The sequence below is a fragment of the Octodon degus genome, unplaced genomic scaffold (genome assembly GCF_000260255.1).
Source record: "Octodon degus isolate 3935 unplaced genomic scaffold, OctDeg1.0 scaffold00149, whole genome shotgun sequence".
NCBI lineage: Eukaryota > Metazoa > Chordata > Mammalia > Rodentia > Octodontidae > Octodon > Octodon degus.
Genome location: NW_004524725.1, coordinates 1,467,793 through 1,479,935, shown reverse-complemented (window position 1 = coordinate 1,479,935; position 12,143 = coordinate 1,467,793). Strand labels below are relative to the sequence as shown.

Sequence of the window (12,143 nt, the reverse complement as noted above, 5' to 3'; positions counted from 1 at the left end):
TGAGACTGGGCGTGGTGGTGTGCACATGTAATCCCAGTGCATGGGAGGCAAAAACAGGAAGATCACTATTAGTCTGATCTGTGTAGTGAGACCCTGTACTAAATACATAAAAAAAAAGAAAATAGGAATAATGTTTTCTATTATTGTTTAAACTAGTATTTTGTATATATTAAAGCTAAGACTTTTGTATATTACTTTGTACTGTACCTTTATTGAGTTTTCCTACTGGTTCTAGAACTTTCCGTCTTATAGCTGTAGTTGTAGGGCTCTGGAATAAGTGAGACAGGGGCCTGTCCACGTGGTTCTGAACATCTGCCGGATGTACACACGGTTATGGAGTCAGTACAGTGAATGAGGCTACAGGGTCTAAAGCTATTGGATGCCGGAGAGAATGTCATTCCTTTGTTGTGAGACATAAAATAGGCAAAATGACATATTCACATAAATGCAGGAGAAGTCTGCACAAGTCCAAACTAAGTCACCAAGTCTTAAGAAAGGATTGAGAGTACAGAAGTGTCCACAGCAAACTCACATTAACCAGTAAAAGCTGTCAGTGGGTGGTGGCCCAAGCCTGGAGGAGAACCTTGAGCGCATGCGCTAATCTGCTCAGATTGCCACAATGAAATGCAGTTTGGCCAAATTCTCTTTGTAAAGAGGGCTACCTTTCCTCTAGTTTCCAATCACATATTCCTCCTTCTGCAGTGATTTTTAATGTCCATATTTAGGGGCTGGGGAGAGAGCCTGGCAGTCTAAGCGCCTGCCTGGCAAGCCCAAAGACCAGGGTTTGATCTCTAGCGCTACATGCTAAGACTGGGCGTGGTGGCACACACCTATAATCCCAGTGCTGGGGAGGCTGAGACAGAAGGATCACTACGAGGCAGAGCTGTGTAAGGAGACTGTGGAGCAAGATTACAGGCACGCACCACCAAGCCCAGTCTCTGTCTTCATCTTTGTCTCAGTGCACCCCGGGGTCAGGGCCAACATGGCATGGCATGTTGGGGATCGAACCCAGGTCCCTGTGTCTGCCTAAGCAGGCACTTTAATCTGCTGAGCTATCTGGCCAGCCCACCAGCACACATCTTAAAACTTTTCCGGCCTCTCTGCCCATCACTTGGTTACTTGGTTCCAATCCTACTTTTATACTTCTAGACCTTCATTATAGCACTGCCACATTTCTCAGTGCTGAAATCTGTGTTAGCTCAAGCTATTGTCAAGAATACTGCAGTGGCTTAAACAACCGCAGTGGACTTTCTCACAGTTCCGGAGGCTGGAAGTTTGAGGTCAGGATGCCAACATCGTTGAGTTCCAGCTCCTCTCACTGTCCCTGTTCTGTCTTTGTCTCCGTCCCTCTCTCCAACACTCCCCACCCCAGCTTGCTACCTTCTCACTTTCTTCTCACATGGCAGAGAGAGCGCGGGAGACAGGGAGTCTGGGATCTTCCTCTTGTGAGGGCACTGGTTCTGAGATCAGAGCCCTACCTCATGACCTCAGTCACCTGCATAAAGGCTCCATCCTAACATCCCATGGGAGAGTTGAAGCTTCCGTGTGTGAATGGGAGGCATGCACTTTAGTCCACAGCCTTGGAACCACATGTCCACAGTTCCTTGATGGAAATCCTCAGATCCAGATGAGTTTTAGGACTCCCCTTTTGGGGATCTTGAGAAAGGTCACATGTCACCTACATAATGTTATGGAACACAGCAGCACAGTGTGGAACTACTACAAGCACGGGATGTGTAAAGACTGTAAATGGCCTCAGGAGCCTGTGATCAGGGGAAGCTTCGTGTCTCGTGCCTTCCAAAACAAACTCAGTGGTCAAAGCTTTTTGGATTTAGGGGTTGCAGCCAGCGTATGTGGACCTGGTGGTACAAAACAGTTTCCTTGGGGAGGCAATAAAGAAACAGGGTTGGCCGCCTTCTTGTTGGATTGGTTCCTGTTGAACAGGTTGGCCACAAAGTCCCAGACCCTGAGAGTATCCACTAAGTATAAGAGCACGTTGGGCATGATAGCAATCCACGCTCAGTACTGCCTCTTCCCTCACTGATGGGTGAACCCGTGGGATGGGCGCTGGGGCTCTTCCCTGCCTCTCTCCCTGCTCACCCTGGGTTGGCACTGTGTGCAGTGGTGCGGGCCGCACACCTAACAACACCTGAGTCCTGCCTGCCCCTGGGATGGCTGTCTTCTCACACCACAAGGCTGAGAAAAAACACTTCCGAAGGTGCTGATTACCTCCTAGGGTTCTTCCCTTTCTTTCCTCTTCAGTGAAGATTAAATGAATATAGGCCAATGTTGACTTAATATTTGCTTCGCTTTAAGCAGGAGGTAGTCAGCCAGGTCACCACTACTCTTTCAGTGCTTTGTGTTGAGTTTAAAGGCCTCCCTGGGGTAATTAGCATTTTGGGTTACCCAAGCAGCAGCATGGAAGGCGTCCAAAGGATGTTTCTGGCCTGGGAATGAAATGGCCCAGCATGCGTGGGATTCAGGATGAATTTGTCTAGATGCTATTTCCAGACGAAGCCACAAGGTATACTGATGTTCAAACAAAACCATGGGGCCACCCAGCCATAATACATACATATATATTCTTTAATTCTTTAATTCTCCTGGCTACATTTTGCTGAGCAGTGTCATGGACAATTTTACCCTTAGTTCCTGGGCAAAGCTAATCCTGACCTCTGAAATTCTCCTCTGCTAACACAGAAGTTTCTGGAACCTTTTCTAGCCCACTGCTCTCTGGTCTAGTAGACTTCTGGAAGGTTATGATGCTCTCTTTGTGAATCCAGCTTACCATACTCTCTGGTCAAGAAGACAGAACACATACTCTGCTATTTTTCTGCTCCAGTAGCCAGTGCCTCTTCAAGTGGGGTTTCAGCTTTAACATTCTAAGTAAGAAAACTTCCCCAGGTCCATCAGAGGCGCTGTGTAGTGCTGGCAACTCCATCCAAAGCATCACTCAGGTCATTTGAGATGTTGTCTACCATCCCTGCAATTAGTCATTCTGTGACTATTAGAGCCAAGCAGCAGAGATAAGTCTGGTAAAAATATCATTTGGGTTCAAAAATAAGTTCAACGCCTATTGGCCAACTCCTGCGGCGGCTGCAAAGAAACAGGACATTGTCCAAATGGAAACGACCTTCTAGTTGGAGAGAGCAGTCCATGTAGGGTTGTGTTCCAGTGCAGCCCAAAGCACTCTGGCCAGCTCCTCGCTAAGCTGCAGTGTGCTAGTCTCGTAAACATCCGATGCAGTCGTTGGATAACCTCACACACTGCTCAGTACTCGGAATTTGCTAGATAGGCCCAGAATGTACTCAGTGGATGCCGCCTGTGCTGCTGCTGCTGCTGCTGCTGCTGCTGTAGCCGCCATTCCTGGTGGTGCTCGATGTGCTGCCTTCTGGGAGCTGCTATAACAAATGACCATAAATCAGGTGACTTAAACCCACAGACTTTTTGTCCCTGTTTCCAAAGGCCCCAGACCCAAAATCAGAGGCCAGCAGGGATGCGCCCCCTCCGATACAGCCCTAGGGAGGATCTTTCCCTGCCTTTCTCTGCTCTCGCGGTCACACATGTTCCTTAGCTGTGGCTGCAGCTCTCTAGTCTCCTCTGCTGCCTCCTCTTCTCTGTGTCTTGTCCTCTATGTGTCTCAGTCTAGTGTCCCTCTCTGCCTGTCTTATGGATATATGTCATTGTGTTTCGGGAACATCTGGACCATCTAAGATAAGTGCCTTCTTCCTAGGCACTGGATTGCATCATGTCAGTAGAGACCCTTCCAAATGAGAAGCTCGCAGGGTCCCGGAATTACATCGTGGACACCTTTTCAAGGCTCCCCATCCAGTCCTCTAGTCTCAGTAAACAGCAGCAGGAATGAAGGTGATGAAGCCACTCAATAAGTGTCACTCATGGTGGTAAGGGTAATAATGAGGACCATGACAATGACAATCACAAAATAAAGCAGTAAACAAGTGCAGAACACTCTCGGGATTCGTAGGGTGTGGAGAGGTGGCACCACCAAGGGAATGGGGCTCTGAGCTGACTCCGTTTCCTGCCTTCACTTGCATGCTGGATGGTCCCCTGTGCTCAGCCTTGGTGGCTTTCTGCCCTCATGACTTTTAGGTTCTTGGACCAGCTCACATGAGCCAGAACACAGAGGCACTGTGCAGTGGCTCAGGCCAGTGGCCAGCCTCCTATGCAAGGGCTCGCGTGGTGTTGGTTCCAGAAGGCGTTTCATACATCCAGGCCCAGATGGGACCCACCAGCAGCAGCTGAGAGGAGCTGTGGTACTGCCCATGATCCTGTGACTGTATCCAAGTGACCCTCCGCCCTTCTCAGGCTCTCTGTGGACACTCTGCCCATGCCCAGCCCAGGCCCTGGAGAATCAGCGACTCCCACAGGCTCCTCTGTGGAAGAGCCCCCTGTCTAGCTGTGAGTGCTGTTATTCTCATGATCACCTGTGACTCTGGTTTGGGGCCTGATTTATACCTTGACTATAGGAAGAGACAGCTGTTCATCAGGTAGGGCCCTGGGTGTGCAAAGTGAGATCCCGCTGGAGAGGATGCACAGGACAGGGCCTTGCTGCACGGTCCATGATTGGATGCAGAGTTTCCTGGCCCTGTGCCTGCTCCTCTCCTGAGGTGGGGGTCGGGAAGGGCACAGGAGGTGGGGGAAGGGTGCTTTCCTTCCTCTCCCTCAATGAGAAAGCTTGGGGGCCACACGGTCTCCATCCCCCACCCCCACAGTGAGCTCCAAATGGGCCCCATCTGTGAGCATTCGTCAGCTGCAGGGGTCACTGCAAGCCAGGAGCTGCTTTCTTAGCGAAGTTTGGAAGACACTAGAGAAAAATTGCTCACAGCCCATCCTTATATCAGTGAAAGAGAGTGAAGAGCCCAGGAGTTGGGAGCCTTGGATTCCAGTCCCAGTCCTGCCCATCTGATCCAAGAACTTTGAGGAGATATCTCAAGTGCTGGGTTGCAGATTTCTCAACTGGAAAATGTGAAGTGAGAACAAAGCCCAGTTGGTTCCCCAGGCTGAGCGAAGGAGAAAACAGTTCTCTCTGTCAAAGTCTTTTTTGAACCCCCCCCCCCATTATCATGTGGCATTGAATACGGCTTTTAAAGAAAACGATGTAATGTGAGGAACTGTTAGAATACTTTTGCCATAGCGACAGCATTAAAAACAGCAAAAAAGAAAAAGAAAAAAGAAAGAAAGGAAGCGATGTTTAGGGCAGTCTTCAGCCAAAGGGGCGTCTGGACTGGACCTGAGCTCTCGGGGCAGGGCTGTCTCTCTTGCACTGTCGCCTGCTTTTGTAGCCACACTGCCTGGTGTCGGGGAGGTACTGCAGAAATGCTCAGTGGCTCAGGGATCACCTGGGGCCAGCTGCAGTGCTACCTGCCGGGGATGAGGCTCCAGAGATGAGCCAGCGCTGGGCAGTCCATGTGCTGTTGGTGGCTCATCCCTAGGATACTGTGTCCTTCTCGCCCTGCACAGGCTGAGCCCTGGGCCTGAATGGCCTTTGTTTATTTTTGCATCTGGTAAATACTGTTTATTCTTCAAAGGCACCTTGAATGCTACTGGGTTCTCAGAACAGCCTTTTCCTAGGCAGTAGGCTAAATGTCCTCCTTCCATTCCTGCATGGCCTCAGATGGCCATTCCTGAGGGCCTGCCCCCAGGGCACACTGAGATGGCAACTGAGACTGGGCATGGTGATGTGTGCCTTTAATCCCAGCTCTTGGGAGGCTGTAAACAGGCGGATCACTTTGAGTTGGAACTAGTAGTGAGAACCTGAACACCCTATAGACCCTTCCCTAAAATACAAAAAAAAATGCTTCTCAGTGGCGTGTCTATAGGATGCGTGTGGTGCTGAGGTGAACTCAGGACCTTCCCACTGAACTCATAGGCACAGTTGAAAGCTACAGGGAAACGCGGCACCTTTTCAAAAACCTTACTACTATGAAACACACACTGTCATTAATCCTCCCCAGAATATTCCTCCTTACCTTCACAATTATGTTATCGTTCTCGCCACCTTGTGAAGCACTTCTGGAAGGCCTCTTGCATGTTTTAGTTGTGTTTTGGGGCTGCCTCCACATCCCTAATCAGTTCAGAATGTTCACCTGGCACCGTCACTTTGGCTTCGGGGAAGAGGCAGACAGCACACGGTGCTGGGTCCAGGGAGCAAGCAGGGTGCAGACACGGTGCATCGTAAAGCTTTCCTACAGACTGGCACTTGGCAGCTGTACCATTCGCACCTGTGGAGATGCTGCTTTAGAAAGTGGCAGCAATGGGGAATAATTCTGTTTGAAGAGAGAGGGAGTATTTTGAGGCAGACTAATTGTAATACATCTTTTATTGCAATATATTTTTAAAAATTTAAACTTTCGCCATATATTTTCATCTACCCTGTATGTCCTCACCTCCCCCTGCCCGCCCCTTTTTAATTTTGAGAAAGGATCTTGCTAAGTCACTAAGTTGCCCAGATGGGACTCCAGCTTGCAATCCTCCTGCCTAGTCTCCACGTGCTGGGATGACAGGCATGTGCTACCTTGCCTAGGTTTTTCTTTTTCTTTTTTTTTTTTTTTGATCAAATAAAGAAATTCTCTACTAACCAACTACATACTCAGCCCTTTTTTAAAAATACAGTCTTACCACCATATCTGGAGTGGCCTCGAGTTCGCGGTCCCCCTGCCTTACCCTCCCGAGTAGCTGGCACTACAGGCATGTGCCTCTACATCTGGCATAGTGGCATCTTATTTTTTATAGTGACGTACTGTTTGGGTGAGATTCCTCCGTGTTGAATCTAATAACAGTGTCTTAAGTGAGGGGCCTTTACTTGAACAGCTCAGCCTCGCTCACCTGCACACAGTCCCTGCCCTGTTCATGGACCCGTCTTTATTTAAAATGTTGAGATTTTATTCCATGTACAATTTTGCTTTAGCTTTGATTTTGTGAAAGCTTGCTCTGTCTTGGCAACTGGATTGTTTCTTGGTGTCCCTTTAATTTTGTGTGAAAGGCTTCCTGCACACACTTCTCAGCCTATCACCTTAGGGGCTTGTTGTGTCAGTGTCCCTCCCACTGGGCTGAGGACTCCTGCAGCCAGGGTAGCCTCTCTTCATTGGGTGCAGTAAAGGTCTAACCAGGCCTCCTTAGCCAGCCTGTGCTTCTAGCTCTTCATCTTGAGAAAAGAGACGGCCCTTTCTTGGATCCTCCCTCATCCAACCTCAGACAATTTGTAATTGTCAGATAATAGAAACAGTTTGCTATAGAGGATTAGCAAGTAGGAAAGAATTAAAGCTTTTTGTTGTGCTTGAGATTGAACCCATAACTTTGTCCACATTAGCCAAGTGCTTTACCACCAAACTAAATCCTCAATCCTGAGAAAGAGTATAAGAAAGACTTTTTAAAAAAAAAAAAAAATCGCCTGGAATCTCATGCCTACAGATAACCACTGCTAACGTTTCTTTTTGTTCTCTTCACATCGCTTCTCATTTCTTCTGTATCTGTCTGCAGAAAATGCTGCCCTTGCAATCTGGGAAGATCCTGTTACCTATTCTGTTCCCTCATCTGGCCCTCTGGGCCTGAGCCAGGGGGCGGGCAGTGGGGGGTGTCAGCATGAGGCTCTGCAGCTGCCTCTTGGGCACAAGGTGGCCTCCAAGATGCCTGCATTCCGACTCAAGGAGCTGAGAGAGCTTTGCATGTGGCGGAGGTGCTCTGGACAGTGGCCTGGTCACAGCCCAGGAAGTGAATCTTTGCCTCCTTCCTCCTTTGATTAGCTCCTGTCTCCCCAGGCCAGCGCCTGGTGTGTGCTGTGGATGCAAATTTATTACACTCAGATTCATTTTTGGCAACCCTGCAAAGAAAGAAGGCTGGGTTAGACCGAGGGCCGAGTGTCCAGTAAGCGCTGACAGTTTTATGCGCATTTTTTCATTTACTCCTTCCAGTGGCGTAGTGATGTAGCTCATCATTGTCTCCATTATTATCTCCATGAGGGAAGCAAGGCCCAGCAAGTCAGGCAGGTGGCTCAGAGTCACAGAAAATACCTGAGGCCAAGGTCCTTGGCCTTAGGCTGGTTCACATGGGATACATCAGGGCTTGGGGCAGGGCTGGAGGAGACGGGGAGGATCGGTATTTGCTTGGAGAGTTTACAGTCCTCCCAGCAGTGGAGAAGGTCTCCCTCTGAAGTGCTGACCTGCTCTGGGGCTCGGTGGTGCTTTGTGTGCACCAGGCTGCGGGCTTTCGTTTAGGGGTCTCACAGATATTGGTGATGTGCTCTGTGCGCCAAGCTGCCAGGAAGGGTGGAGAGTCAGATAAAGTGAAGTCTGTCTTCAATGGGTTTATTTCTTGGCAGGGGGAAAGGTCTATAACACAGCTTTTAACTTCCACTGTGGTGAGTGTAATGACAGAGCTTACAGGGGCAGGAAAAAAGAAGCAGCAACATCCAGAATGAGCTGAAGAAGAGGTGTGTAGGATGGGTTAGGGGATGGCTTCTCAGAGGAAGCAGTTTTTCCTTAGATCAACTCTCAAGTTTAGTTTTTCAGTGTTCATTTTTATTAGTGCATGTTTGTAGTACACGGCGACTATAGTCATCGTGGAGAGTTGGTGCACATAGAGAGCTTGTCTTAATTCATTCCCTTCTGTCCTCCCAAAGGAAGCAGGTGTTGAAGTGAATTTTGAAAGCAGAGGGGCAGAAAGCAGCACAGAGCATCCAGGAAACCTTGCATGGTCTGTGATGGCTGAAACTGAGGGGCTGAGCCCGGGCTGGCGTCACTGTGGAGGCTGGGTGACAAATAAGAAGTCTGGGCGTGCAGCATCCCCCCACCACCCCTGTCTTTATGTTCCCAGTTTCAGTTTCCTTCAATCACCTATGCTTAGAAAATTTTAAATGGAAAATTCCAGAAATAAACAAGCCATAAAATTTCAACTGCACACCTCCCCGAGTGGAGTCTCCCATTATCCCACTTGGTCCCAACATGAATCGTCCCTTTGTCCAGCATTTCCACTCTGCACACCATCTGCTTGTTGGCTACCCAGTCGCGGTCTCAGTTACCAGATCCACTATCTCACACCGCAGCCTTTGTGTTCAAGTGACCCTGATTTTCTCTAATAACAAGCACAAAGCAGAAGGATAGAGATGCTGGCAATTCAAGTATGCCAAAGAGACAGGTGAGTACAGTGAACTATCAGCAAGAAAAAGTGAGGGGCTACCCTCACATCGCTTCTGCTACTCCATTGTTGTTTTGTCTTATTGTAGTTAGTGTTGTTGATTTTTTTTTTTTTTTTTTTGCGGAACTGGGGATTGAACTCAGGCCCTTGTGCTTGCCAGGCAAGTGCTTATTCTGCTGAGCTATCTCCCCAGCCCCCAGTGTTGTTAACATTTTGTTGTGTCTATTTTATAAATTAAGCTTTATCGTAGATATGTAAGAAACACACAGTACATATAGGCTTCCTTCCAACCTGTGGTTTTAGGCATTCACTAGGAAGCCTGGAATGACTCCTCAATGGCAAAGAGGAGGCTTGTGTAGTTCTAGAAGCTTGGAGAACATAGCAGGATTTTAAAGATCAGCTCCACACAACAGAAAGAGCACTTGTTAGCTTTGCAACAGAGGCCACCTGAATGTGGCAGCCTGGAGAACAGCACACCACTTGGAGAAGTGGCTGGCTGGAAGGACAGCATGCCAGAGTTTGTGGGACGGCCCTTGAGGAGCAAGGTGTGAGACTGATGGGAAGGGAGATTGCACGCTACAGGGCGGGGCACTGGCCAGAGCAAGGAGCACAAAGCAGAGAGCGAAGACCAGGCCCGATCTCAGTGTGAGCCGGGAGTATGACGGGGCCTTTCAGGTTATAGGCTGAAGAGTTCTACAGATGGTTTCCAGTCGTTATAAGTGCGGACCTTGAGGTCTTTGCCTCGGCCTTCACTCCTCTCTGCCCTCACCCCTGATCCTTTCCATCCTCTTCCCCCAGCTACCTGCTGCCAGTCCTTTCATTTAGGGGACCTGACCTCATCCCCATCTGCACTTTATTCGGGCTAGGTTGGCACACGTCCAGCAAAGCCCTGCTAGTATCCCTGGGGTGGGGAGTCTTGTATTCTTTCCGTTTTATACAGAGGGACACTAAGGCCAAGATGTATAAGTTGTTCTATGTGTGTTTTCTCAGAGATGGGTGGATGAAGCCACTGTGTAGCCAGGGAGAAGAAAACACGGAGGAAGAGACATCCTAAGCTAACTGCCACATCCCAGGTTTCCAGGAATGCCTAGTTTTAACATTGGAATCCCTCATCCCAGGAAAGCCTTCAGACCTGCGTGGACCAGGAGGGCTGTTCCGCTGCCATGAGTGGTGTCCAAGAGAGCCTTCCTGCAGTGCCTGCCAGGCAGGGTCTCCCAGAAGGCTGCCACACCTCAGGCTCCCAGTTCCTCTGTCCCTGGGACATTGTGACCAGGATACACACAGGTTGTTCCTGGCTGGACCAAGGGGAGACAGGTGTGCTTCTTATGCTAGGGGTTCTTGCTGAGACCTGAGTCCTCTGTCCCCGGGCACTGATGAGCTGTCATGGAGACCCATACAGAGGATAGGTGGATCCTCTGTGAGTTTTTGCCCAGTAGCTGAAACCTGGGGTTTACATGGAAAAGGGGCCATGGTGAAGCCTGGATCAGTACTTTTCCTTGAACATTTTCACCCTAGCTCTCTACCTGTGTGTACAGACATCTCCACTCACAATCCCTTCCACTACCACAGACACGAATGCCTTTTTCCTGTTTGGTTTAGAAAATCCAGTACCTGTTCTAGTCTCCCAAAGGCCGCACTCTGCACAGGGCCACCAGAGCCCAAAGCAGCTTTGATGTCTCCCATGTGCATCTGAGAACGTAACTCTGGTCCTCCCTCTCATTCAGAATCCATGAGGATGATGAGCAGATGTTTTGCTAATAATGAGAAGATGTGCAGGCGCCAATACACAGGAAGAGTTTCCAGCTCATAAGGTAATTAGCAGGCTGGGGAGCCCAGATAAACAGAGCTTTCTGTTTCCTTTCCTGCAGTCTAAAGTAGCAGATCTGGAGGTTCCCTCTCTGCTGTCTCCTCCACCCCAAGCGTCAGGATTGGAGGGGAGGCATATACATGTCTGGTAGCTGTGCCAGTGGAACTGACTGACCACGTATTCCTAAAGCACCAGCTCACAGACGCGGTGCGTTCTCAGCGACTCACTGGCTGATTGGCGCTCTCTTCCCTTCCCTAGTGCTGCCTCATCTGTTCTTCATATTTACTTTCTCCTGAGCTTCACGGCAGCCTTACTAGATAAAGAGCGAGGTTATGGAGGTTTGTATGCCAAGTCCTCTGTTAGTGGCACTTTCTTTGTTTCTGTAATCTTCCAGCAATCCCAGAAAGGAGACCCCATGGCCTGTCCCACTGCACCTTCAGATGGGAAAGCTGAAGCTTAGACAAGTTAAGCTACTATAGCTGTGAAGTGCAGAGATGGATTGAAGGCCGCGTTTGTCTGATGGCAAAGCCCAAGTCCTTCATCCCTGAAGGAACCTTCAGGTTCAGGGAGCCCAAATCCGTTCTTGTGTGAAATGGTCTAAGGAAGACCCGTACCCCACTGGGCGCGTCCTGTGAACACAGACCTCTGTCTGGAGGTCTATAAGCAGAGGCCAGCCTTCAAGCTCTCAGGTTCTGCTCTGCTCTCTCCATAGATCTTTAGCCTCCTTCCCAGCCCATCTCTCTCTTAAAAACTGTGCCCTATTGGTCTTCTCTCTTCTCTTTGAGAAACTGAAGCAATGGGAAGTTTCTGTTTTCAAGCAGGTTCAGTGGTCTTCTCCTGTAGTCAGAGAGAAAGCCCAAGAAATGCTAGAAATTTATTCCAGCTGGTGGAGCCCATGTTTCTTTGTCAAAATATGCTCTTCCGCACTGGAGGCTCAGAGTTGAATGAGTCCCTTCCCGGTTGATGGTGTGTGTTTACTGAATCCCAGTGTGTGTTGCTAACCAGGCTTTGAAACAAGAGACATGTGTTTTTAATCGAATTGCAAGTTTTATGTCTTGTTAAAAACACCCACGTGGAGGCTGGCTGGGCGGGCTGCTGTAGAACAACTCCAAGCTCCCTCCCTGGCCTGTGGGACCGGTGGAGGCAGCCAGGAGGACGCCCAGTGCCCCCGCATTTGCTCTCT

The 12,143-nt window shown here is 49.2% G+C and overlaps 1 protein-coding gene across 5 annotated transcripts in view; it reads left to right on the top strand.

Moving 5' to 3' along the window:
• The window catches only part of Pdzd2 (PDZ domain containing 2), a 401,332-nt gene that overhangs the window by 40,028 nt on the left and 349,161 nt on the right, over positions 1 to 12,143 (top strand). For 4 of the 5 annotated variants that reach the window (XM_023702362.1, XM_023702361.1, XM_023702358.1 and 1 more), the window contains one exon: positions 10,878 to 10,964. The exons of the other annotated variant lie outside the window; for it this stretch is intronic. The gene's annotated coding sequence lies outside the window, so the exon portion shown is untranslated. The remainder of the gene's footprint in view (positions 1 to 10,877; positions 10,965 to 12,143) is intronic. 5 annotated transcript variants of the gene reach the window in all.